Source organism: Chroicocephalus ridibundus, chromosome 2, assembly GCF_963924245.1.
Source record: "Chroicocephalus ridibundus chromosome 2, bChrRid1.1, whole genome shotgun sequence".
NCBI lineage: Eukaryota > Metazoa > Chordata > Aves > Charadriiformes > Laridae > Chroicocephalus > Chroicocephalus ridibundus.
Genome location: NC_086285.1, coordinates 82,369,781 through 82,396,137, shown reverse-complemented (window position 1 = coordinate 82,396,137; position 26,357 = coordinate 82,369,781). Strand labels below are relative to the sequence as shown.

At 39.3% G+C, this 26,357-nt stretch overlaps 1 long non-coding RNA gene across 2 annotated transcripts in view; it reads right to left on the bottom strand.

Annotated features, from left to right (window-relative positions):
- The window catches only part of LOC134510717 (uncharacterized), a 51,630-nt gene extending 25,747 nt beyond the window's left edge, over nt 1–25,883 (bottom strand). The window contains exons 1-3 of one of the 2 annotated variants that reach the window (XR_010069695.1): nt 25,830–25,883; nt 24,404–24,566; nt 7,847–7,982 (exon numbers count right to left, since the gene is read on the bottom strand). This is a non-coding gene — a long non-coding RNA (uncharacterized LOC134510717). Of the gene's footprint in view, nt 1–7,846; nt 7,983–24,403; nt 24,669–25,829 lie in introns of those variants that run through there. The other variant, XR_010069694.1, reaches the window with a different exon arrangement.
- Nucleotides 25,884–26,357: the final 474 nt, after the last annotated feature.

Sequence of the window (26,357 nt, the reverse complement as noted above, 5' to 3'; positions counted from 1 at the left end):
TCCTGCACCTGGCCAGGGCAATCCCAAGCACAAATACAGGTTGGGTGGAGAATGGCTTGAGAGTAGCCCTGAGGAAAAGGACTTGTGGGTGTTGGTGGATGAGAAGCTCAACATGAGCCAGCAATGTGTGCTTGCAGCCCAGAAAGCCAACCATATCCTGGACTGCATCAAAAGAAGCGTAGCCAGCAGGATGAGGGAGGTGATTCTGACAGGAAGACCTGGATAGGCTGAAAGAGTGGGATAACAAGAACCTTATGAGGTTCAAGAAGGACAAGTGTAAGGTCTTGCACCTGGGAAAACATAATCCAGGAGTGCAGCACAAGCTGAGATCTACACAGCTGGGGAACTGCACTGTGGAAAGGGATCTGGGGGTCCTGGTAGACAACAAGGTCAGTATGAGTGAACAGTGTGCTGCTGCGACAAAGAAAGCCAACAGGATGCTAGGCTGCATCAACAAGGGCATCACCAGCAGATACAAAGAAGTCGTTATCCCACCCTACTCAGCGCTTGTCAGGCCACACCTGGAATACTGTGTTCAGTTTCGGTCCCCACTATACAAGAAAAGATGTGGACAGGCTGAGGAGGGTTCAGAGAAGGGCCACAAAGACGATCCAAGGACTGAGAAGTCTGCCATAATGAGGAAAGGCTGAGAGAACTGGGTTTGTTCAGCCTTTGAGAAAAGAAGGTTTAGGGGAGACTTTATCACTGTGTTCCAGTGTTCAAAGGGTGGCTACAAAGAAGATGGAGACGCCCTTTTTGCAAGGGGTCACATGGGAATGACAAGGGATAATGGGTAAAAGTTACTCCTGGGGAGATTCTGATTGGACACAAGAGGAAAATTTTTCACAATGAGGATAATCAGACATTGGAATAATCTCCCCAGGGAAGTGGTGGATTCCTCATCATTGGACACTTTTAAGACTCAGGAGGACAGAGTGGTGAACCATCTTTTCTATACCATGCTTTTGCCAAAAAAGTTTGGACCATATGATCCTTGAGGTTCCATCCAACGTGGTATTCAATGACTCTATGATTCTAGTTTGTCAAGTCCAGATTCTCATAGACAGCTGCGTAAAAGATTTGAAGTCCAGAAGGCTACATATTCAACAGGGTTAAAAATTCATCACTGGCTTCTACAACAGTAACGAATGCTTTGTGGTGACAAAGGTTTCAATACTATCCAGCTCTTGCTGGATACATGAGTTGCATCTAAAAACACACCTACGCAGCAGCAAATTCTTACCTGTTTTGATCTTTGTGTCATTGCTTTAGAGTGAAAATGCCTCAGCATCCTTCTATAGCTAAGCCCAAACAATTCTAGTCCCACAGCTACATGTGTACAGCATCCGCATGGTGGTGTGGTCTACCAGCACACCCCCTTACTGAGGAAAAGTGCGGGTTCCCTGACTGCACACCCCTCCTGTGGGAGACGTGGGTGCTCCAGCTCTGTGCGTACTTCTGCTGCTTCCTACCACCTGCTAACGCACATACTGGAGAGGAAGCATCCCCACAACTGCCCACACACACCCTGAGATGTGGGTCCTCACTTGCTGCACCCCACACTCACTGCCCTAGCTGGGTGTAGGCTGCTGCCGGCACCCCATGGGGAAGCTGCACCGTCAGCCCCAAACAGAGATTGCGATGCCTGGGGGGTGGCTGCCCCCAGTGTCAAACCAGGGATTGACTGTTACTCTGTTACCCTCTTCTCTCTCTGCTCTCATAACAAATTATCCTGCTTCTTTTATACCAGGTTTCAAGCCAACTCCTTTTTTCCCAAAAGCTCTTTGGCAGTTCCCTGGATAATGTTTTAGCTGGCTGCCAATCCCTGAACCAGGGAAACCTCAGGAGAGCACAGAGATCCACCGGGAGCTGGCAGCTCATGCGATGGCAGCTGATGAGACCTGGGCAGGGCCAGGAGCAATGGCAGCCAAGCTCCCCACCTCCGCCCGCCCACCCCATACTAAAAAACACAAACAGGGAGTACTAGCAGCCAGGGCGGGCAAACAGGGCGTGGTATGGCAGTTTGCACGGCGGTTCGTGCAGCAAGGGCGCTGAAGCTCTGCTGGCTCGGCCAGGGAGCAATGGTACCCATCCGGCAGAAAGCCATGGTCTCTCCAAACTCTGAACCCACTGCAAGTGATGCAGCTTTGCAGACAGAGCTCCGGTGGGAACAGGCCGCCACCCAGGTGCAGGGCTGTCCCTTACCTGTGGGAGGTGCGCCCAGGTAGAGGAACTCCTCCGCTTAGTGACAGAGCTCTGGGAGGAGGTGAGTAGGTTGAGGAATATCAGGGAGTCTGAGGCAGAGATTGACCACCGGAACTGCACCCTACCTTCCCCGGGACAGGCCCCACTAGCAGACAGGATACATAACATGGAGGATTCCCTATCCTGTTTAGTCTGCAGAAAAGGAGACTAAGGGGAGACCTTATCACTCTCTACAACTACCTGAAAGGAGGTTGTAGAGATGTGGGTACCTGTCTCTTTTCCCAAGCAGCAAGTGATAGGACAAGATGAAAAGGCCTCAAGTTGCACCAGGGGAGGTTTAGATTGGATATTAGGAAAAATTTCTTCACTGAAAGGGTTATCGAGCATTGGAACAGGCTGCCCAGGGAAGTGGTTGAGGCACCATCCCTGAAGGTATTTAAAAGATGTGTAGCTTAGGGACATCCTTTAGTGGTGGTCTTGGCAGTGCTAGGTTAATGGTTGGACTCCATGGCCTTCAGGGTCTTTTCCAACCTAAATGATTCTATGATTGATTTATTTGTATCTTTTATCAAATGAGGAAAATTCAGCACAGATGGAACACATAAATGTATCTTATAATATTGCCCTTTTTCAGTGAATGCATTACCACAAAATTAAGATGGGTCTACTTTGCTTTTCCCATCTTAAAATACACACTTTATCAAGCTTAAAAATAAAACCTCTTTCACTTCCCACTTAAAGTGATTTGACTGAATATTCTTTTAATGGCTAAGTGTAATTTCCTGACTGCATATTTTCACATGGATGGTGATTTCTCCCTTTTAAGAGGACAATGATATGTTGGAATATCTGCAGAATACTGAAAACTGGTGGCCTATAGCTAGGGGAAAAAAAAAAAAAGAAAAAAAAAAAAGAATTACACCACCACCTACTTTTTAACAAATTGAAATAGCAAGAACTCTGAAGAGCAAACAGAAGCATGATAGAGACAGCAATATCATAACCTTTCTTTAACTATTTATTCATGAAAGGCACTTCCCTGTCAAATTTATAATTCTGTGTTGATACTACTTTTGGAATTTGCATTAAATGACATTTTGATTATAGTATTCAAATGCATGTGCCCTTAAAACTTTGCCATTTATTTTGTATGCAAAAATCTTCCAGCTAAATGTCCCCATTTCCATTTTGCTTTGGATTCCACTGAGACTATATAGGAAAGAATAGCTAAGTTTCTCTTCACCCCAAAAAAATCTTGTCAGGTAAAAGAAAATCAAATTATCACAAGCATATTATGCACCAGCTGTTTGATTCTTAGCTCTAAATTACAGTGTTGAACAAATAAGCTGTTTTTCTTTTGATAAAATTAGATTTTTTTGGTTTTAAATCTATCTTTGTCCCTGATAATCCAGGAAAACTCCTAGCTTGACATACTCATACAAAGCAAGTGTGTGTGCTTATTATGTAAATTCTCTGACCATGCCTTTGAGCCATAACCTTTTTGAAACCATTGGGAGTTTTGACCTAAACAATTAGATACATTCAGTGAGGGAAAGAAAATTATTAACGATATTAAAACAGCAACAGGGATATGACCTTAGGAAGTTCTTAAGTCAGAAAGTGCTTGCATCTGCACAGCTGGGACCTGGGAAACTATTACTATGCAGTTGCCCTGTCTCCTCTTTCCTTAGGCATCTACCACTGACCACTGTCAGCGATAAAAAAGTTAGAATGATCATCCATCTGAGCAGAATTAAGTATGTGTTTATATTAAGCCTTTCTATATATTTTTTTTTTTCTTGAAGCCAGATGGAGCACATTTTGTTTCCACTAAAATTGCTCCTTGCAACTAGAAAGCAAGATCAGATCATAATATCTGAGTTTACGTTTTGTAAAATGTTTTGCATCTGCAATGAACTGGCATCTACCAGTTTGCGTTCTTCAGTCAGCCATGCATTTTCATAAAGTTCACTATAGCAAACAAAAGCAAAATGCAAAACAGAACAATGTCTGCCAAAGTCATGGTGAGCCCAAGGGGCACAGATGATGAAAATTAAGATTTAAAAACATATCCAAGATGCCCATTAACTTTTAACATATTTTTTTTCCCCACTTGAATATAAAAGCAGTGCTTCAAAAGCGCACAGTGAATACTGTATTTAAAAATAAAATCGAATTGCTTGGCAATGAAGTGTTACCTTGAGCACAGAATATTAAAGGGTTAGCTACTGTAAAGTTTTGAGAGTCTTCCAGTTGCTGGAACCCAAAACATCACAGAATGTAGAACTACATTAGAAAAATGAGCAAAGCTATTATCTTAAGTATCTGCCTAAACTCTTGGCTAGATGCAGGTTAGACTGTCCACTGTCTTTCAAAGTCAAGTTCAACACATGGTTAGGACATGATCCTCTAATAAGTTGTGCTGAAGCACACCTCTGTGCCTTCTCATAGCTAAGAAAGGGAGACATGAGTTTACCTTGGGTGTACCACACAAAGTTAGTAGTACAAGATAGGGAAACAATCCTGAAAAAAAGGTACTACTACTATTAATATAGTAGTACAATTTTCTGCATTTCATCAGACTGTCTGATAAGATCAGTAATATTTGTGCACTTACTTTGACAGGATAGTACAAAAATACCACAATTGGGGATGAGTGTTAACTCTAATGTCAATGAAGTAAAATTACCAGGTCTTTGTTTTGTTTTGTCTTTTAGTTTTACAGGGAAGAAATAGTTGAACACTGTATTCCGTACAACCTCAGAAGTGCTCAGATGAAGTAATTAAGTTTTTTTGAACAATAACTTTGGAAAACTTTAAGATAAGCCTTTTAGTATTAACTGCAGTTGTTCAAGGTTTTATCACACCTTTTACTGCCATTATTTTAAGTAGACCTAATTTGGAGTGTTTTATTTGCTTAAAAGAAAAGAAAACATGGAGAGTCCTGATTGACATGATAATAGGTTTACTATTAAAATGTGCACTGTAAATCAACCAAATTACTTCAGAGCTGAATATTTCTGCAGGAAGATAAAAGCTAAGCATATTTAACTTAAAGATGTCATTTTTCAAAGCTCTAATTAAGGCTTAAAATATTTTTTTCAAGAGTTCTACATTAATTTGCTACAGAACTTCCTGTTATAAATTTGTTGCACTAGAAAGAAGCTGTAGAATTCAAAACAGAATTATTATGCAATTTTTGTATAGGCCTAAATATCTTTATTGGCATTGCCCTCTAAGAACATTAGCTCAGTTATGTCTGTTTACAAAGTCATAACCATCAAGAGCACTGAAAAAACCAAGGTACTTAAGTCATAAGCCGTTGGGTAGAAAGAGGCCATTGTGTGTGCTAAGGGATGTGGGCTAGTACATTTGATTTTTCCACCACTAGTAAAAAGTTATGGGCTTTCTATTAACCTGGCAGTTCAGCGTCTCAGGACTTGTCAAGGCTGTGCCTTTCCACAGCACCCTATTCAGGCAGCCTCAGTAAGCACAGATGTTCTCCCGAAGCACTACTGGCTGCCTGATACATTTTTCAACACTCTCTCACACAACAACTTTCTCCCTCTTTGCATCCCCACATAAAATCCCCCTACAAAAAAACTATGCCACAAAAGGATATACCACCTCCTCCTTTGTAACACTGTTTCATTGCCAGTCAGGGACAGACTCCAAATTACTTCCCCACCCTAGGACTAGACAACTTATAATGTATCTTGTCAAACACTTAAAAATTCATGCCGCCTGAAAGTTGTCAACACCTACTAAAATTAATACATGGGGAATAGTGCATAGAAAAACAGTGTTACAGTCAGACCAGTTTTAGATTAAGGAACCATAGAATCACAGAATGGTTCGGGTTGGAAGAGACCTTAAAGATCATCTAGTTCCAACCCCCCTGCCATGGGCAGGGACACCTCCCACTAGACCAGGCTGCTCAAAGCCCCATCCAGCCTGGCCTTGAACACTTCCAGGAAGCTCCTATATTTCTGACCTGACCATACTGCTGCAAGGATGCCAGTGAAAAAATCTGGCAGTCGCTTGTGCCTGCGGCGAGATCAGGCTATACTGCTAAATAGCATATGCCCAACAACCACCTAACTTCAAGCCTTCAGCAGTTCCCCGTAGATCATGTAACTATTGATGCTAGGAGCGGCCATTTTATTTTCCACTTTTGCTACAGAACGTGATAGAAAAGGGAAGAGGAGCAGTGCAGATTTGCTACCCCTGCTACCTCTCTCACAGAAAGCCTGGCAAGGGACAGCATGTGTCCTCCTGACCAATGCTCTGCAGATCCATCATGTCTGCTACCAGTCTGTGGAGGAATTGACTCATGAGGGAGCTGTGAAAGAGAAATAACCCAGCTGCCACAACCCAGTGAAGCATTTCCTTGAATGACCTCTCTGCTTGGAGGCTAAGTATGGTCAGGAGCTCTACTAGAGGTAGGATAAGTGGCCCAAGAAATACCTGACCATCTTAACATGACACCAGCAGTTTGACCGCTGGCTGCAAGAGCAGATTAATGACTTGCTGCTGCACCATATCCCAACTTCACCAGCAATGCCCATGTGAGTATTGTTGCCTAGTGAAGTACTGACAACTGAATTTGCAGGTTCTCACAGCCCTGACATAGGCAGTGTCATCAAGCTCTTTCATTAGATGAAAACTTTGCATCACAGAATCATAGAATTGTTAGGGTTGGAAGGGACCTTGAAGATCATCTAGTCCCACCCCCCCTGCCACAGGCAGGGACACCTCCCACTAGATCAGGTTGCTCAGAGCCCCATCCAGCCTGGCCTTGAACATTTCCAGGGATGGGGCTTCCACCACCTCTCTGGGCGACCTGTTCCAGTGTCTCACCACCCTCATGGTGAAGAACTTCTTGAGGGAGGTCCTTCTTGAAGGACCTCAGCCCTGAAAATGGGGGAACATTAACTTATCGACAAGTAAAGTTCAGCTGTATAGCGAGAAAAAAAGACGAGCTAAAACATCTCCCCACCCTCCTCTTCTTCCTGGGATGAGCTTCCCTCCTTCACCCCTGACTCCTCGACCTCCTCACCCCACAAGCAGCGCAGGGGGACGGGGAACGTGGGTCCGCGGTCAGCCCACGGCAGCTCCTCTCTGCCGCTCCTGCCTCCTCACGCGTTTCCCTGCTCCAGGCCGGGCCCTTCCCAGGGGCTGCCGGGAAACCCCCGCCCCAGCGGGGTCTCTGCCGGGGCCGCGGGGGCATCTCCGCGGGGGCGCCCGGAGCCCCTCCTCCCCTCCTGCCGCTCTCCCCTCGGGGCTCGCAGGGCTGTTTCTCACCCGGTTTCCCTCAGCCCTGGCTGCCGGGCAGCGTTTTGCCCTTTCTGAGCCAGGCTTTCCCCGCGGCGCCCGCCCGTGGCTGAGGGGCTCAGCTGTGCCCTGCGCTGGGGCCGTTGGAGCCGGCTGGAACCGGCTGTGTCCGGCACGGGGCAGCCCCGGCCCGGCAACACAGGGGCCGCCCCGCAGCACCCGCCGCCGGCACCGGGGCGGCCGGTACAGTTGCAGTCTTTATGGACTGGGGCACAGTGGAGAGAATTGGAGTAGATCCTGGCAAAGGCAGTGATCAGCAGAAAGAGAGATAAGGGTGTATAACATTTTGTAGCCAGCAGTTTGTTACCTGTTAAGTCACTTCAGCGAGAGACGTTTAGGTTAATAACTGTTGATGAATCCTCTGATTTCTTCTCAGGAAGTTCAACACACCCAGTCTGTAGGACCGCAATCATCTGTGAGATAGAATGCAATTAACATTGCACCTAGAGTAGAAGAAATATGTAGTAAATGCCAGTAATAATATAACCACATTTATTAGTAAGAGATTGAAAATGAAAAGATTTAATTTAATCTTCTCACAGAATCATGACTAAACAAGTCTAACTCATCATGTATTACCGGAGAATACCCTTATTAATAATAATTAAACTATATAATGGACTTGAAGCAGTATTTTAAATATGAGCATTCATACTTAGAGTGCTCAGATATGATAATCTTAGTACAAATGAGTCCTATGCATATAAAAATGTTATAAGAAGTGATAATCTTGAAATAGTTTGTTTTTTAATGTAAGAGCTAAAATAGAAAACGAGCTTTCCTCTTACGTATATAATTAGAGTCCCTCTTATAGGCACACTGAATTTATTCTGATGACTGACAACCATGAAATTTTAAGTGACACTCTGAGAACTCTGTCATTTATTTTCCTGCCGTCCAGCTGCATTTAACTAACTGTCCTTCAATTTCTTGATATGAATACACTTAGACATTAGCCAATGTATCATTCTTGACATCTATTCACCTTCAGCAGTGCATTAAAAAAAAGACAATAAATTTAAAGCAAAGTCAAGGGGCAGTCTTATCTGATGCACAATCAAATACTCTAGTGCCAACAGCATGAAGTACATGTAAGGGTGAAAGTTACACAGTGCTTCGAAGTATTTACTTCCTTTCAAGTTGTAATGTTAGGTTATACCAAGGTCTATCCTTATTTTAAGGACAGCACTGCAGTAGACTGAGCCCATACATCATTACACACTCCAAAGCTTCTGAAAGCGTATCCAGTATTCCTTTGGAGTAGACTCTACTCTTAGTTCAGGCAGCAAAACTGTCTTTATTGTCACCACCCGCTTTAAATATGATTAGCTTCACAGACTGGTACTAAATGCTCAAATTTCCTCCGTTTTATAAGTATGCTTATCCTACTTCAAAATACTAAGCGCATTATACATTCCCAAAAGCTGAGGTGAGAATATCTGTTGAGAATATTAAGCATGCATGTACAAGGTTGATAAGTCATAGAAATAAAATCTTTGTATGGAAATGTTTGCTTTATGCAAGTATTATGCTTTATCAGATGTATGCCATAAAATAGCACTTCAGAAAGCAAAAGTCAATTACAAATAAAAAGCAGTTAAATTTAACAGAGACATCTGTAGCAATGCTTGTATTATTCTTAAGAATTATACAAAAATTAAACTTGAGCTGCTACTGGGGCCCTTTGAAACCATCCTGATCTCTATTCCCTTTGGTCTTCCAGTCCCAGGTGTTGTATTTTCCTTTGTTATTGGCAAATCACTTCTCTTCCTTCCTATGTAGTAAGTGACAGCCATGGATTCCCCTTTGGTTAATCTCTCTGTGCCATCGAGGTTCTTTTTTTGGTCTTTGGAGCACTCACTGCCTCCCACACTGGGAGACAGCGAGGCTATCTGTTTCTGTCAAAATCTGGAGGCGGAGTTTGGTACCTCAGATCACTAGTGAATCGTGAAAATATGCCCTCATTTTCCATATTTTTTTACACACAAATTAGCCGGATAAAATCACGGAGTCAATGATGATGTTGCTTTACTATGGTTTTGTGGAAAATTACAAACATCCTCAAAGCAATTGTCCCAAAATGGATTCTTGCACAGAATGAGGGACAACAAAATATTCAGTAATATATCAGAGATTTTGCTGGTGTAAGATGGCAGATAATGTTGCCTAAAACCATAACTAATGTAGCCAAAGTTTCACAAAAAATCATTTTGGTTCAGTTCCCATTCTCCCAATCTCTAGTCTGTTTTATCATTACAGACACTTGCAATCAGGCTCATTTGGGTAAAGAAGTTTGTTATAATAATCAGTGGGTAACGTTTTTTTCCTATACTTCCAGCCATAAGTATCATCTATGTTCAACACAGATAAGCTTATTATCAGAAGATACTCTTATTCCTAAAAGATTTTTTTTAAAGATGAAAATGTACAACCTTTAATGTGTTCTAATAATTTTACAACACACACAATCATTTTACGCACACACAGAAAAAATCATGTCTAGTGTAAACGAAGCAGCCATATACCACTTAATATATTGGCTTAGATGAGATTTGAAACTAATCTAAAATTGAATGATTTCCTCAGAAACGTGTGAATATCTGCATGCTAAGCCCTAACAGTGTCAAAAAATAAAACAAACCTTAAGACAGTATGAAAATCAATCTGAAATTACAGTAGGATTTTCTAAATATTTCTTTATCCCTGTTTTCATAAAATAATAATTTCCAAGAACCTATAAAATCAATACTGCAGTGTTTTCTGTTGAGTGCATGCTTGAAGGAAAATGAATTGCTTAGGGAAGAATAATTTTATATTTCAAATGTATCACTAATAGTTGAGGCTATGTGGAAAAACATCCAAGTCATAAATCAAAGCACTGTCAAGGAAAAGGTAAGGGTAAAGAGTAGGAAAGGCAGCTTATTAACCCTAAGATTCCCTTGCTTATGGGTTATTTCACACATGCTGGTTTGACTTTTCACCTGCCCTGAGCTTTTGTGCAAAGGGAGACATGAATACTGTTAGAGAGAATTACAGTTTTGTACTCAATCATCTTTAAACTTAAGACTGGCATCTGGAGAGATATTGAAAAATTTTTATATCATCTGCTGTACATAGCAAGCAGTGCAGCACCAAATGAACAACACTTAGTATGTGCAAAGAGAAACAAGCCAGATTATTCGTGGTACAGAAATTATGATAAGAATGTGTTTTGGAGAGATTATCTTGTATAATGAAGCCAATTTTCTCAGTTTTGTACCTCCCAGCCTGACTCAGCTCTCAGCACAGGTGGCTCACTGATGTGACAAGTTGACAGACAGCTTCTCAAAACAAAAAAAGAAGAAACAACATTCCTGACATAAAGTATAGCCCTGGTGCACTTCATGGGTTTGTTTTCTATTTGAAAAAAGAACAGTCATAGATGTGTGGGGGTGAAAAGTACATCTAAGATGGTTTTGCAATCCTAACATTAGGGGTGTGGCTAATCAAAACTTAACAAGGTGGTGTGCCATGCCAAAACTGACAAGCTATTTAGCATATTGTCTTACTAACTAGTACAAATTTCATCTAGTGGTAGTTCAGACTAAGTATTTAGCGTAACTGGTGGTATGGGGCACATTAATCAAATGAGAAGCACTTAGATGTTCTTTGCTTTGTAAATTATAATAAATAAATGGCATTCCTACTTGTTATTTATCTACCTTCAAACTTTAATGAATATTTCTAGTGCTAATTGCTGATTTTCTATATTTAGAGGGAACAGGCACATATGGAGATAATAGCACAATGTGATATTTATGAGGTGCCAGTTCCCTTATAAATATAGAAATTGAGTAATTAGCACTAGAAATATTCATTGAAATTTCAATGCACACTTTGGGATTTGAAATTAAATTGAGCTAAAGTTGATGATCCTTGTCATAAATTAATATTTGGGGATTTGGAATTTAACTCACTAGGGGTATACCTTCAACTACTGAATAATTTAAGTAAAAGTAACATTGGACATAGCAAGCACATATGCATCAAAGGTCAATTACAGCTCTTTGACAGTGTAGGATTGTTGTTATCACAGTTTTTAACACATTTGTTATTTCCCATTATATCAGACTATTTCACTCTGTCTCTAGTAGATGATAGGTGATTTGAAACAGTGGTGGGACTTAGGTCAGGTCAGTACCTACAGAGGTACAAATCTATGATAACACAGTTATAAATTACACTATATAAACTAAATGCTTCATTGACATAGACTGATTTTGAGCTATTCTTTAAAACCACTAATAATCTTTTAAATAATAATAATACCAAAATAAAGTTGCTTATGAAGATTTAAAGTTGGTTTTGGGAACTTCTGCCTTCTGAAAGCATCACGTGCAACAAAACCTAAACTTTTAAAAATTCAATAATAAGAAGCTACTTCAGACTCAAATGGTTAAAAATGAGGAAACACAAAATGCCTGTACAATATTGACAGATTTTGGCACAAAACATAGACAATGGCAAGCCCTTTAGATGCTTCTTTTCCGTGTTGACATACCAAAGCAGATCCAGTGAAGGACCATGAAGATGTTAAAAGGATCTGAGCACCTGATACATAAGGAAAGGCTAAGAGAGCTGGGACTGTTTAGCCTCAAGAAGAAAAGTCTGAGGACATCTCATTAATGCATTTATATCAGCTGGGGGGGAGCAAAGAAAACAGAGATGGACTCTTCTCAGTGATGCCTAGTGAAAGACCAAGAGGCAATGGGCACACACTGAAATACAGAAAATTCCCTCTGTAAAACAAGAAAACATTTTTACTATGAGAGTGGTCAAACACTGGAACAGGTTGTCCAGAGAAGTTTGGAGACTCCATCCTTGGAGATGCTAAAAACAAGACAGAGCATGGTCCTGAGCAATGTACTCCCTCATTAGCCCTACTTTGAGCAGGTTGGTTGGACTGGATAGTCTCCAGAGGTGCCTTCCAAACTTGGCAACCGTTCTATGACTCTGTGAAATCACTAGGGAGGAATTTGTAGTAAGCTTTCCAGTTTACATAAGATGCCTCTGCGAAATGTGAAGTTGCTGTAGGTAGGAGAATGCAAACAAGAAACACTTTCAGCTACCACAAGCAAGGTTTTATATAGGAGGTGGATGACTTTCAGATGTTTTAAGATGTCTATTAATGTATCACATACCCATGAGAGCAAATTACTTGGCCAGATTTCTTATGTTTGTGCTCCAGATACTAGCATAGCTTCTCTAAATGGATGTGACTGTTTCTATTTTTTTTTTTATATAACATATATTATTCCAATGCAGTTACCTGCTTTTATCTATTGAAGCCATTTATTTTAAAGGCCAAGATACAAGACTGGTTGGAGTTTGTGACTGTAGTATGAAAAATAATTACAACAATCAATGTAAGAATATACTGATTTTTTTAAATGTGAAAATATTTACTTTGCAAAGAAATTAAAGTTAAGAACATAAATTAATCACTTCTTGAGTTGCTTCCTTAACTATGCAAAAGTGCAATAAATCATAATGTGATTATTTATGCTAAGTAGTTTGGTTTTTATAAGAAGCTCATTAAGTGACTCCTTATCTAGGTTAAATGTTTGGGAGCTTTACTTTCATTAAATGTTATCTACATTCACATGGACAAATTCATACATAAATTCCTATTAATCAGTTTAAAACAGATTTTAATAAAACACTAAACAATCTGAATGAGCAAATGCTTTTAATACATACAGTAGACTTTTAACTGATTAATATTGCTGTCCCTAAATGATAATGGATTAATAAGCTTTAAAACTAAATGCACCTGACTACTGAATAAGTAAAACCAAATGAATGGAAGCTTTGAAGGCTCCTCGTCATTAAAACTGGACCTGCACATTAAGGTGATTTTCTAATTAAAGTGAAATGAACAGACTAATTCAAGCGTGATACTTCAGGATATAAGTAGTGGGCTCAAACAATCATGTTATTCTGTAGGAGAATCATATCCTTCTAACATAATTTGGAAAATTTTGTCCCCAGAAAAGCATGTCATAACTTAATTGCAGAGATTTTTACTGAAATGTAAAGCAGCAGCACACATTCTCACAATGAAGATCTCAAAACCTGACACATTTATATGCCTTCCATTTCATGGTTAGCTTCCATGTTTACAACCCTTCCATATTAATTGAGCATGCGGCAACAGTATTCAAAAGCAGATGTGAAGTTCTCCTCTTCAGTGAATTAATACTATGGCATTATGTGCTACTTCCTGATTTCACAGTTATATGAAAAGAGCTCATCTATATGTAATTCAAAGTGAACACAGAAATGCATCACACCGTTTAAAACTGCAATGAAATTCCTCATCTACAAACTCTTGACGAAGGCTAATGCAATTAGAAGAGTTCACTTAATTCTATAACCACTTCTGCTGTAGTATGCTGTTAAACAGATAAATAGCTCCCACAGACACTTGCTAGATTTCTAAAGAAGTAGAAAATTATTTTACATTTCTCCTATGCTTTTAGCAGACAATGATGGAAAAAAAGCATAAAGAGCCCAAGGAAATCTTGTGCAAAATAGATACGTTTACAGAACATTGTTTTCCAAACAATGGAAAAAGTAGCAAGTGCCAGAACTATATTGTCACAAATAATCCTTTAATTCCTCATATTTGTGTATATGTAATAGAGACTCCCAGATCAGCTTCTGAATTCAATCTGGCTGTTGCTTCCCCTCTATAAAGTAAAAACAATCCATCCAAAGCATTTGAAATTCAACTATTAAAGACATCAGAAAACTGCAGGAGGAAATTAATACTTCATTATTGAGAGCTGAGTCTGAACAATGTGGGCTAATGCAGGAGTAAAACCTAAGCAAGGAGAAAACAGAGTAGGTGCTGCTTCTATGTATCCTGTCTATCCTGCAAAGTCAGTCAGGAGCAATATAAACTTAATTTGACATTACGTTTGTGTGCACGTGCAAGTTTTAATCAGATTATTAATATGGAAAAAATACTTCCCCATTTAGATGCCTGACTTTTAAACAATATTTTAAGCAAAGGTCATCAGGGAGAAAGCCACGCTGTCTCTGCCCTAATTCCTGTCACAACACCTTGTCACCTTCACTTCTGTCATGCGATTAAGCAGCCATCACCGGCCACCAGCCTGTCTCCTATAAATCCTGCTCACATCCAAGCGTCTGGCCGATGCAGATTAAAACCTCAGAATATTTGATTATCAGCTTTAACTGTTTGTGTACAGCAGGTTTTCACAGGCTTACATATTAAATAAATTCTATTGTCTTTTCATTCAGAAAAGGAGGAAAAAAGAAAAAAGTCAAAGTTAATACCAAGATGATTACATTTTATGTCCTTCTTTCTAGGTGTAAAAATTTTTTTTATAAGATATGTGCAAGATGATTTTCTGGGCAGAGCCTCTCCTATTCTTCATTTTTTTCTTTATGAGAAATCAAAAGTCACCCTGGCAAGGCCACCTTATCAAAACAGCCCCATGCCAAACAGTTAAATATGGCAAACATAGACAAGAAAAATAAGATTCACAGTGCTATTTTGGGCAATTTTAGACATTATTGACAGGTATTCCTTAAAAAGAAAAAACATATTTACATAATAAACACATAACTGTGGCATATAATAATTTCTGTCAACACACTGTACTTTTTTTAGATAAGAGTGCCAGTCTCAAAGTCCCACGTAAAACCAAACTGAGTGTAAAGACAAAACAAACTCCAAGGATTTGTCGTGTCCCTGCGAGCACCACCAGCCCTGACTGTCTCTGTACAGACCTCCAGGGCTCACCCCCGCTCACCCATGGCCCAGGACCCCACGTCCGCCCGCTGGGCTGCCAGTCCCTGCCCCAGCGATGCCACAGCAGGGCCCGTCTCCAGCTCCCCAGGGCCCTGCCCAGTCCGGCCATGGGCCCCACACAGCCAGGCCCACCCACAGGTCCACATCCCAGCCTGGCCTCAGCCTATTCCCATTTCCAAGGAGGTGCCTGAGGCCCGGGGCTGGGGCTGCCCCCGTGCTCCCGGCTGCCCTGCTCCTGGCCAGGGTGGTGGGATGGGCCATGGCTGCCGGCCCCTGCCATCACCCACCTAGTGGAGCCCCTAACACTCACTGGCCCCCCTGGTGCCCTGACAAGGTTTTAGTGCTGGCCACATGCAAATTAATTCACCATCATTTCCATTTCACTATTAATTAAACATACACAGTTTTCATTATATTATCAGCACTGGTGAAGCCACACCTGGAGCCCTGTGTCCAGATCTGGGCTCCCCAGTTCAAGAGAGACATGGACAGATTGGAGAGAATCTAGTGAAAAGCCACAAAAATTATGAAGGAACTGGCACCTCTCTCCTATGAGGAAAGGCTGAGAGAGCAGGGGCTGCTCAGCCTGAGGAAGAAAAGGCTCAGAGAGGATCTTATCAATGCGTACAAATACCTGAAGGGAGACTGCAAAGGCGACAGAGCCAGGCTCTTCTTAGTGGTGCTCAGTGACAGGATGAGAGGCAGTGGGCACAAACTGAAACACGGGAAGTTCCTCTTGAACATCAGGAAACTATTTCCTACTGAGAGGGAGACTGAGCACTAGCACAGCCTGCCTAGAGAGGCTGTGGAGTGTTCCTCCCTGTAGATATTCAAAAGTCGTCTGGACACGGTCCTGGGCAGACAGCTTTAGGCAGCCCTGCTTGAGCAAGGGGGTTGGACAAGACGACCTCCAGAGGTCCTTTCCAACCTCTGCCATGCTGTGATTCTGTGACACAAAAGAATTATGCTACCAAAACTGATCTTAGTGTAATCACCAAAATAGGACATATTTCTCCAGCAGGCTCTATGCTGGAGAAAGCTCAGAAAAAAAGGAAATTCTTCCATCCCCTCCATTGACAAACAAGAGTTAAAGCTCCTTGTATTGATTGTCAGGATCATATAACAGGTCCACATAGTCTTGTCTGTCAAATAGTCAGACTTCCAGCATGATCTATGGAAAGCCTAAAAAAAGAAAAAAAAAAGGGACCACGATTCCAATCCATACACAGGCTGAGGCCATCAAGGAGTGCAGGAAATCTCTGCCACCGTGCACATCTCCAGTTCTGGTCACTACCAAAAAGTATTTTCAACATCTAATTAAATTGCTGTGTGTGTCTTTCCTGGTGAACGGAGAAACATATGCAAAAATAATTAGGTCATAATGCCTAGATGTACAAGGCAAGCTGAGAAATTTAACTAGTGAAAGCTCTCTAATAGGTATCATGAGATACCTGCACAACGCTGCTCAGACCTTCCTGATGGCCTGGAGCAGCTGGAGCTCAGGAGAATTCCCCTCCTATTAATAAAAATCTGCATTGCTTCCACTTACCTGTTCTTGAAACAGAAGCTACTGAAAATGTAAAATATGCACCCAGCCATCAAACCTAATTCAAGGTCATAAAATCTATTCCACTCACCAGAAAACACAAGGCCAGCAGCTCCTGACACGTTTTGCACAAGGAGGCCACTTTAATCTTCATGCTTACCAAATTAAAAGCAGTCAGTATATAGGAAGGCTTAATGTAACTCTCAATTTCTTGTTTGAGCTAAGAGAAAAACAAATCAGCGCTACACACAAGACTGCCTTTAGTAGAAATTGATTCTCACCTAAAGGACTAAGGCTTGCTAAGAGACTCTCAGAGGGATTCACCTAACCTCAATCAAGACAAAATTAATGAAGAAGTAGACATCTCCTGGCATATCTTGGCATATCACCTCAACACGAATTGCTCTGTCTCAACATTTTCACTGAAATTAATTTAATTAACTCATCCATTAATAATGAATGATCTACAAGCTTGAAAATAACCATAGATAATTGGTTTTGACTAGAATTTTCCAGTAAGCTGCCACTGAAATGGATATTTTCACTCCAGGGCAGCTTTATGATATTAAAACAATATTAGCTGGGGCATACATAGTCTGCTTGAGTTCATAAACATCTTAGGTATTAAAAACAAAGTAGAAAAAATATCTGTTTGTTCTTCCAGGCATGAAAATAGGAACTGATATTATAGCGCATCTATCGGGTCATTAAATCGTAACTTTCAATTTACCTTGTCACAGGCTGTTCTTTCTTCTAGTCTGAGGGATTATGAAACTGTGTTAGATCTACTACAAATTATCAGAAACTAAGCAGCTCTCATGATAACCATATCAAAAACTCCAATCTCTTGCTTGACCTAAACTTAATCCCAGTGGCCCTGAAAGATGCTAATGGAAATAAATATTTTAAAGAGCACTTATGAGTAATCTGAAAGGAAGGCTAACAATCAAATTCATACCACCCTGGAACTGAAAGCTGTAATATTTATGACTGATTTTTCATAAGAGATATGTCAACAACCTCATTCTGTATCAAAACAACAACTTTAATAACACTTTAAATGTGAAAAGAAATATTTTAATTACTAATTTACTGCTAATTCATCTCCCTCTAAACCTCACATTACCGGTGTCCAGATAATTTACTCTTCATTGTTAAAGCCTATTCTGAGTATTGCCAGGCATTGATTTAATTTTTCCTCTTTCAGGAATTCTCCTGGAAATTGACTCAGTAATTAAGATTGTCTTTGCATCTGACTGCCATTAATTGTTGTGACTGATTGTGATCAGCCTGTATCACATTTGGGAACTTCATTTTGTTCTAAACCAGCCATTTTGAACTTCATGCTGAAAACATATTTAAATGTAAACAATACAGACTTATGTTGCATGCTTATTGTTGATAACCCCTTCTACAGCATTCACTGGGAAAATGCCAATTAATCTAGTGCCTCAGCAGTTTTTCTTGATTACAAACCCAGTCACATGTCATGGTGGACATTTTGGCTTCTTCAAAGCCCAAAAAAATAACAGGGAGAGACTCAGATCATCCAGGGCAGGGAGAAAATTAGGGCACAGCTCTTGAAAGGAGACAGTTGCCATCATATAGAAGCAGCACATTGCTGATTTATTCACATGAATTGCATATCAGGAATTTATCCAAAGAAGCCAAGTTCTCCAAAGAAATACTTTCAAAGATTTCTGAAAATATTAATTATATAATACAGTAAATGACCACACAATATAAACACAAAATAAAATACAATATTACTGATCTAACAGAAAGAAAGGATTCTTAATGCCAAGTTCTGAAAACCACAAATTGATGATTTCTTTCTTAACAGGCAAAAACATTAAGGGTATCATCACTCTTTCAGGTGGAAACTTTGGAGTGAGTACGAGCAACATTATCTCAGTCATTCTTTTATTTCCATATCAGTAAAATAAGACTGCTTTAATATTAAATGGAAAATGGATATCTCTAACTTGTTGCATGTCTTTGGGAAGATTAGATCCAATTTTTAGTTTAATTTTGCAACCAGGATGTTTTCTATAGTAGTCTTGATTTTTTTGTCTGTGATTAGTTCAAGCTATTTCAGTCAAAAGGACACTTCTTTTACAGTTTCTTAGTTTTCTTTCATTCTGCTTTCCTGAATATCTTTTTGGGCCCCCTTTCAAGTAAAAGTTTTCATTCGTCATCTCCAAAGTACAAAATATATGCTCCTACAAAGCATCCAAAACCAAGTAAAAAGTCTACAACAGTCTTTTAGTTGTTTGTCTCTTTATCATTTTCTTTGGATTAGAAATCATCTTTTAGGCCTGTGTTTTTACGGCGCCCTGTGCAATAGAGCTTTGGTTTACAGTTTGGGTTGCTGGGTGGTGCAGCAGAAGTCTATGTCATACAGGGAAGTGAAAATGAGACTTCTGTCTGAAGTGAAATGCTGAGAAGATTGAACAGGAAGGGTCAGACAGTTGTCTAACTCTCAACAGATTAAAGAGAAATGTGATGAAAAGTTTATTTTGCTAAGTTTTTGTTCCTTACTTTCTTGCCATGTTACCTCAGGATTAAAGGAGAAGTTTGGAGTACCCAGAAGTTGTTGGTGGGATGGTGGGGAACGTGGTGATAAGTTAATTGAGAGAGAAGGCAAAGTCAGAGGCTTTTGTGTTCTGGGAGGTTAGAGAGATTGCCGAGTGCCTCATGCCAAGAAAAGGCATTGCTTTACACTGAATCTGACAGTATAACCTAAGTCCCAGAAAGAGACAGAATGATTAGTAGCCATTCTGAAGCAGCGAACTAAGAAACACTGCAATGCTTTTTTAGGGTGGAGGAAGATGAGGAATACTTGAATAAAACTGGTCAGACATACAGATGAAGCTCAACTAGGTTTTCAGACAGAAATAAAAGGAATACAAATTTCTTTTAAACATTAGTCAATATTGGCCTGAGATCTGAGATAGATGTTCCCACTGTCCTTGAACCAAACAGAAAAATGCCAACCTGTCCACTACTGCTCATCAGCATTCTCTGTGAGGTATAAAGCTCGTTCAGCGCTTTGCATGTTAGTTCACTTTTTGAGAAAACTAGAAAAGCGCACACAGAAATACACCAACATGAGCTCCTGTGCAGCCCAGAACAGGTCTAATGGAAATAAATATGTTAATACAGGCAGCAGAAGGCTGTCTAGTACCATCACTGCCATGGCTCACTTGTTGTTTGGTAAACTAATTTGGTACAAAATTTAAAAGAAGGTAACAACAAAATCACTATGAGCCACATTTAGATCACCTGCTTTTTGAGTCCCTTTTTGGCTTGTTTCTTGCAAACTAGAGCAGTAGTAGAGTTGTCATTAATTAAAAATACCAACTTTTTTACGTTCTTCCTCTCTTTCTCTGTCAATTTATTTTTTCTCATTTGCGTCCAATGTATGACGCAGAGAGCTCAGAGTGGACTTGCCTTGATTTTATTAAAGCCATTTTGACCAAGGAAGCTTCATTTTAAGAACTTGAAACTTTTGCTTATTGCTTGCATTAAAAACATCCTTCAAAAGGGGAATGAAAGGAGAATACACTTTATTCATAATTCATAATGCTGTCAAGTAGTAGAATTATTGGTATCTTAAATTTTTATGACATTTGCAAAAGGACATTATAAAAATACTTAGAAAATCTGATTTTATTGCATTTCACAAACTCACCTTACACTTGGACTTAAGTAATAATTAGCATTTTTACTGGCATTGAGCTTCTGGAATTATATATCAGATAAAGTAATTTCAAAAGTTCAGCAGCAGTCAAAATTCTAATTTAAACTTTAGGAAAGTATTAAGGCTGGAATCATGTGCAAACCAGTGGAGCAGAATGCCTAAAGCATCAGCCTGTTAACTAAATTAAACCAGTTACCCATTGCATTGAAAAGACATAACGTGCAGGTGTAATTGCCCCAGATGAGTATTTGCATACTAGAGGGTCCAAACTTCTCCTGTTCTGAGTTTTTAATTCAGCAGTAATCTAGGCAAGACTGCAGGTAGGCTCTCTCAATGAAAAATTACTAATTTTGCAATGAACATTTCCTCTCCTCCCCCCACTTTAGTTTCCCCTTCTTTATTACTTGTCATAATAATGGATACCTTTTTATTTTCATCTTTTTAGTGGCTGCATACAGATCATTTCAGTTGTTGGGGAGATTTCCTCAACTTACTTCAAAGACCTTTACTGGTTACTTAACAGGAGAAAACTACATCTTTGGAGCTTTTTTATTATTTTTTTAAGATTCTGTAAGACAAATGTTGCTAGTAACTTACATGCCTAAAGACAAAAATAAACATCAGGGAAATTTTCAAACACTCTTATCTCCCATTCATTTTGGCAGAAGTTAGCTAACTAGGTCCTGTTCATGGATTTCTCTGCAAGTCTCCCATTGCCCCAAAATCTCTAAAGGGAGCAGGATTTGTCAGGAGTTTTCATAAGAACTAAAGAGCTCAGCAATTTGCAGAAGATCCGGATATATTACTCACCTCTCAGACCTGGACTGGCACCCATATCTCAGAGCCATATCTTTGTTTTATTTAAAAGTCCATGAAAACAGGAGATGATTCAGCAAGATGTTTTGACTTAAATTAACTAGATTTTTTTTCATTTAAAAATGCTTTTTGAGAAAATTCCAGCAGATAATGTCTAGAATAGTTTCTGTATTTTCCTTATATATTGATAGTGTGCCCACCCTGCAAATTATGTGGTTTTTAAGATGATTTTTGGTAAGTTTGTGAAAGGGATTCTCTTTACCTCCTTTTAATGTCTTTTCATCAGAGGGTCAAATCTATCCTGTTAAACTTTGGCCATTCACAAAGTCACTATTGAGGTTGGAAGGCACCACTGAAGATCATCTAGTCCAACCTCCATGCTCAAAGTAGGGCCAACTAGAAAAGGTTTAAGGACCATGTCCAGTCAGATTTTGAACATCCCTGAGGAGAGAAACTCCACAACCTCTCTGGTGAACCTGTTCCAATGCTTGAACACCCTCATATTAAAACGAAACCGAAAACCTCCTAAATCTGTCAATCTGAGGATGGTTTACCTAACAAGGTTAATCTACATAAAATTCATTTTCATCAGATTTGGTTTAATATGAATGGGTTACTTATTTCTATCTGTTTTCAGGTTCTGGTACACATTGCCTTTGACATATGGATCCTGGAAGCAAGTTCAGAAGCTACAGCAAACTCAGATACAAATCAAAACAGCCTAAAGATAGGGCAGAGAGTGAGTAATCTGGACATCCACTATACAAGTCTAGCTATTGTAAGGATTATTTGAATATTTCCCCCTACTGATGAGAAATGGAACAGCTAACCAAGCAAGGTTACATTAGAAGTCAAGAAATGGCATTGTATGGTACGTTTTATGACATTAATACAAACCCTAATGTTATGTATTGATTTCAAGACTTAACTAGAGTTATGTGTATCTTTAATTATTATCCTTTGATGTAAAACCATGATGGAACATGTTTCTATAAAATGTAAGTTTTCAAACAATTTCTGCTATAAAGATATTATTTTTCAAGTTTTCAGTATTTTTTTAGTATTAATATATTTGAAGTTTGAGTCCTGAGACTGAAATATTCAGTAAAATGAAGCACAACGTCCCAAACTTGTACTAACCCAGACTAATACGCCCATTTTGCACAGGTCTGGAGCACAGACCTGAATTTATCTCCTGGGCTTCTAATTCCAGGATTAATCTGAGTGCAGTGATCTTAAGAGTCACAGGGGAATTTGCATCACTTGGTATTTATTTTGTATAGTTTGAAAACAACAGTCACAGAATCACAGAATCGTTTGGGTTGGAAGGGACCTTAAAGACCATCTAGTTCCAACCCCCCTGCCATGGGCAGGGACACCTCCCACTAGACCAGGCTGCTCAAAGCCCCATCCAGCCTGGCCTTGAACACTTCCAGGGATGGGGCATCCACAGCTTCTCTGGGCAACCTGTTCCAGTGTCTCACCACCCTCACAGTAAAGAACTTCTTCCTGATATCCAACCTAAATCTACCCTCTTTCAGTTTGAGGCCATTACCCCGTGTCCTATCATTACACTCCCTGATAAAGAGTCCCTCCCCATCCTTCCTGTAGGCCCCATCCTTCCTGTAGGTCCTTTGATCACTAAAGGAAAAATAGGTATTCTAAACAGTAATTGAAGGAGAACTGGTCAAAAACTTTATGGCCCTTCTGAATTTTCTCTATTTTTCAGACTTTTTCAAGAACAGAAAAAAAAAATCATATTTGAGAGACCAAAAAACTGAGAGGCATCATAGCTAAACTACAGCCCTTGAAGCCTGACCACTAAACCAGGAGTACGTCTTCTTGAACCTGTAAATCTTGCTTCATCCAGTATCCTTATAAACATGTGCCCTTCTCCAGATTGAGGATCACAGAAGCCTTACAAGGTCCGCCTTTTCTGCAGCTGTGGAAACCTACCTTTTATGCAGCCTTTCAACCGAGCTATGAATAAACTCAGCAGCTGCAGCACTCTGGATTCCTCAGGCTTCTTTGTTATTTTCTGGAAGTTCACAGAAGTTCATATTTTCATGATACGCTATAGTCAATGAAAGACTTTTTAGGTGAATTGCATGTTATAGAACCATAGAATGGTTTGGGTTAGAAGGGACCTTAAAGATCATCTAGTTCCAATCCCCCTGCCATGGGCAGGGACATCTCCCACTGTTGGAGAGAGAGTGCTTCATTTGAGTACGGTATCACAAACACCTTCTTTTAACTGCTTTTTACCTTAAGGATGAAAATTTTTAAATCCGAAACTAACAAACAATCTCTGCTTCTGGCATTAAAAGTCCTAAGGCATAAGAAAATTTTACAAGCATAAGAGATGCTGATAGGAGCTTGAAACTCCATTGTTACCACCACTGGATATTTCATTCTAAATCTTTTTAATTTAGTGCATTTTTAAATCTCAGATTTTTGCAAATGTACAAAACTTTATTTAAAAATATCTGAAAATTACTCAGAAAAATCTGAAACTAGGAGGCCTAAAGCTCAAAAATAGTTTTAAAAATCCATTTAAAAATTATGGGGTTTGATCTAGAAATAATTTTTAATTCTTTAATCTTTTAACACCATTCTTACCTCACAATACTGTAATGTTAACACTAACACTAATTCAAGGTGTTGCAATTTTTTTCACTTGAAAATTACACATTCATTTAGTCCTCATAGTAGACTTCTTTTTAGTTCATTTCTAAAGTTAAAAGTTATAGCTGACATATATTTGATTAATTTATTTTAAATATCTCTACAAAGTGGGTACCACAGGAGTATATTTATATTAACTATTTAATAACTAAACAGTTATTAAAAACTAGTTATCAATAAATACTATTTAATAACTAAATCCAATTTTTTAAAAAAAAAAGCACCCTGAATAGCAAAGACAGAACATTCACCAGAATACATCTCATCCAATAGAACTTAAAGTTTTTCTTACCTTGTTTTCTATTTTTAACTACAAATTGAAGATGAGCAGCTCAAGTATTTCTAGGATGCTGTTGTCCCTGAAATTCTTGTGCCCCTGGCTTCATAGCAGTCCATGGAACAGGATTGCTTTGACCTGAAGTGATGTTGGAAACTATCTTCTCTTTTTTCCACCTCTTAAAAAAAAAAATCCAGAAACTTTCCTATTACAGGGCTAGAAAAAAAACCACACCAGACCTTCTGAAGTTTATGAAGAACCAACAAGTAAGATATCACTGTCTGTGATTCGGAACATGGATCTGATCCCTCCAGATACATAGCAAGGCTCTCACCACCTGTGACAGCGCTATGATTAGGATCACTATAAGCAGCATACACCTACATGGAAGCATCTGTTACTGATTGCTATTAAAAGCATAGCACAAGAGCAGACCAGCCATTGGACTTATCTGCATTTTTTAAGCTACGATTTTCATCAAACTTTAAACTTCTTGATACTGTCAGCTGCCCTGTGAAAATTATTTCCTTTTAGATTTTCTATGAACACCAAAAAAAAAGGGAAGCGGCTGAAAGTGAAGAGCTGGTCAGCCCCGGAGAAAAATACTAGGTACTAGGGTGCACGAGGCCAAGAATCTAAGTTAGATTCTTTGGAATGACCACCTGGATTTAGCAAAAGGTCATTGCACCAAAAATGTTTCTAAGTATTTCTGAGCTTACTGACACTGACTTTTTGCTGAAAAGATATTGTGCAGCAAATTTCACACGGAAGTTTAAAACCTAAAAAAACCTCAGGAATTAAAAAAAAAAACAACATGGAGGCGTTATTTTCATATTCCTTCCTTTGCCTGCAGCAGTGCAAAAGATTGACAAAATAGAGATTTCAGTTAAAGGAGGATCAAGTTCTAGTTACATATACCTAAGCGCTGCATCAGAATCAGATAGTCATGATGTTTTTACCATACTATCTTTTTATAGAACAAAAAGTGACACTGTTATAACAAAAAGAAGACTAAACCGTACTTCATAGGCAAGTGGTTTATGTACTACATCAATTTTCTGGAAAAGTTCTTTCTTTTCAGTACATTAGGTAATTTAAATGACCGACTCAATTTCTAATCCACTGAGGAAAAGCAGAACCTGTAGAGGATGCATATACTCCAAAGGAGCATTTAATAAATCCATTTAAGATTAACAATGAAAAATGTCTTACAAGCCAATAAAATTTAATCAAATATATACTTTAATTAAAGAATTAAAGCACTTGCACTGTCAAATTATAAAAGAAATTAGAAAATGTAAAAGATGTAATTGAAGATCCCATATTTCTGATTTTGAAGAGCAGAAATTAAGCTGGTTAAAATTCAGCTATACTACACAAAAACAAGTAACACCTACACATTACAACATTCCCAATTCCTATCATATCTCTATTACCTCACCTTAATGCAGACACAGTGAAGGCAGGATGCAACTGGATTGCATATACCGAGAAGCTCCCTTTGTTTTAAATAGGGAAGCATGAAAAATAGGTACCCTGGAAGGTCACCTACTCCATTTCCCTATCACATGGCAAAACACATTATACATCTACCATGCACAAGAAGAAAAAGTGCCCGTGGTACACTAACTGTATTAAAAATAAACAAGGAGTCACCATACCAAGAATTATAAGAAAAAAATAGTATTATCTCATAATATTCACTTATTTACAAAACTATGAGTGACAAATTGTTAGTTTTCAAAATTAGTAGTCATACTACACCAAAACTCTAAAAAATAATTCCCCAAGTAACTCAGAGAGAATTGCGTATGTGAAGGGGATATAGAACAGGGGTGTGAATACCTCTGGGTGCTGTACATGTTAGACAAGAACGGTGACCTGAGGTCATGATAAAATGACCATGTATCAGGCCAAAGAGAAAGAATAGTCATAGTTGTCATCACACGGACTGGCAGGGTTTCTGACT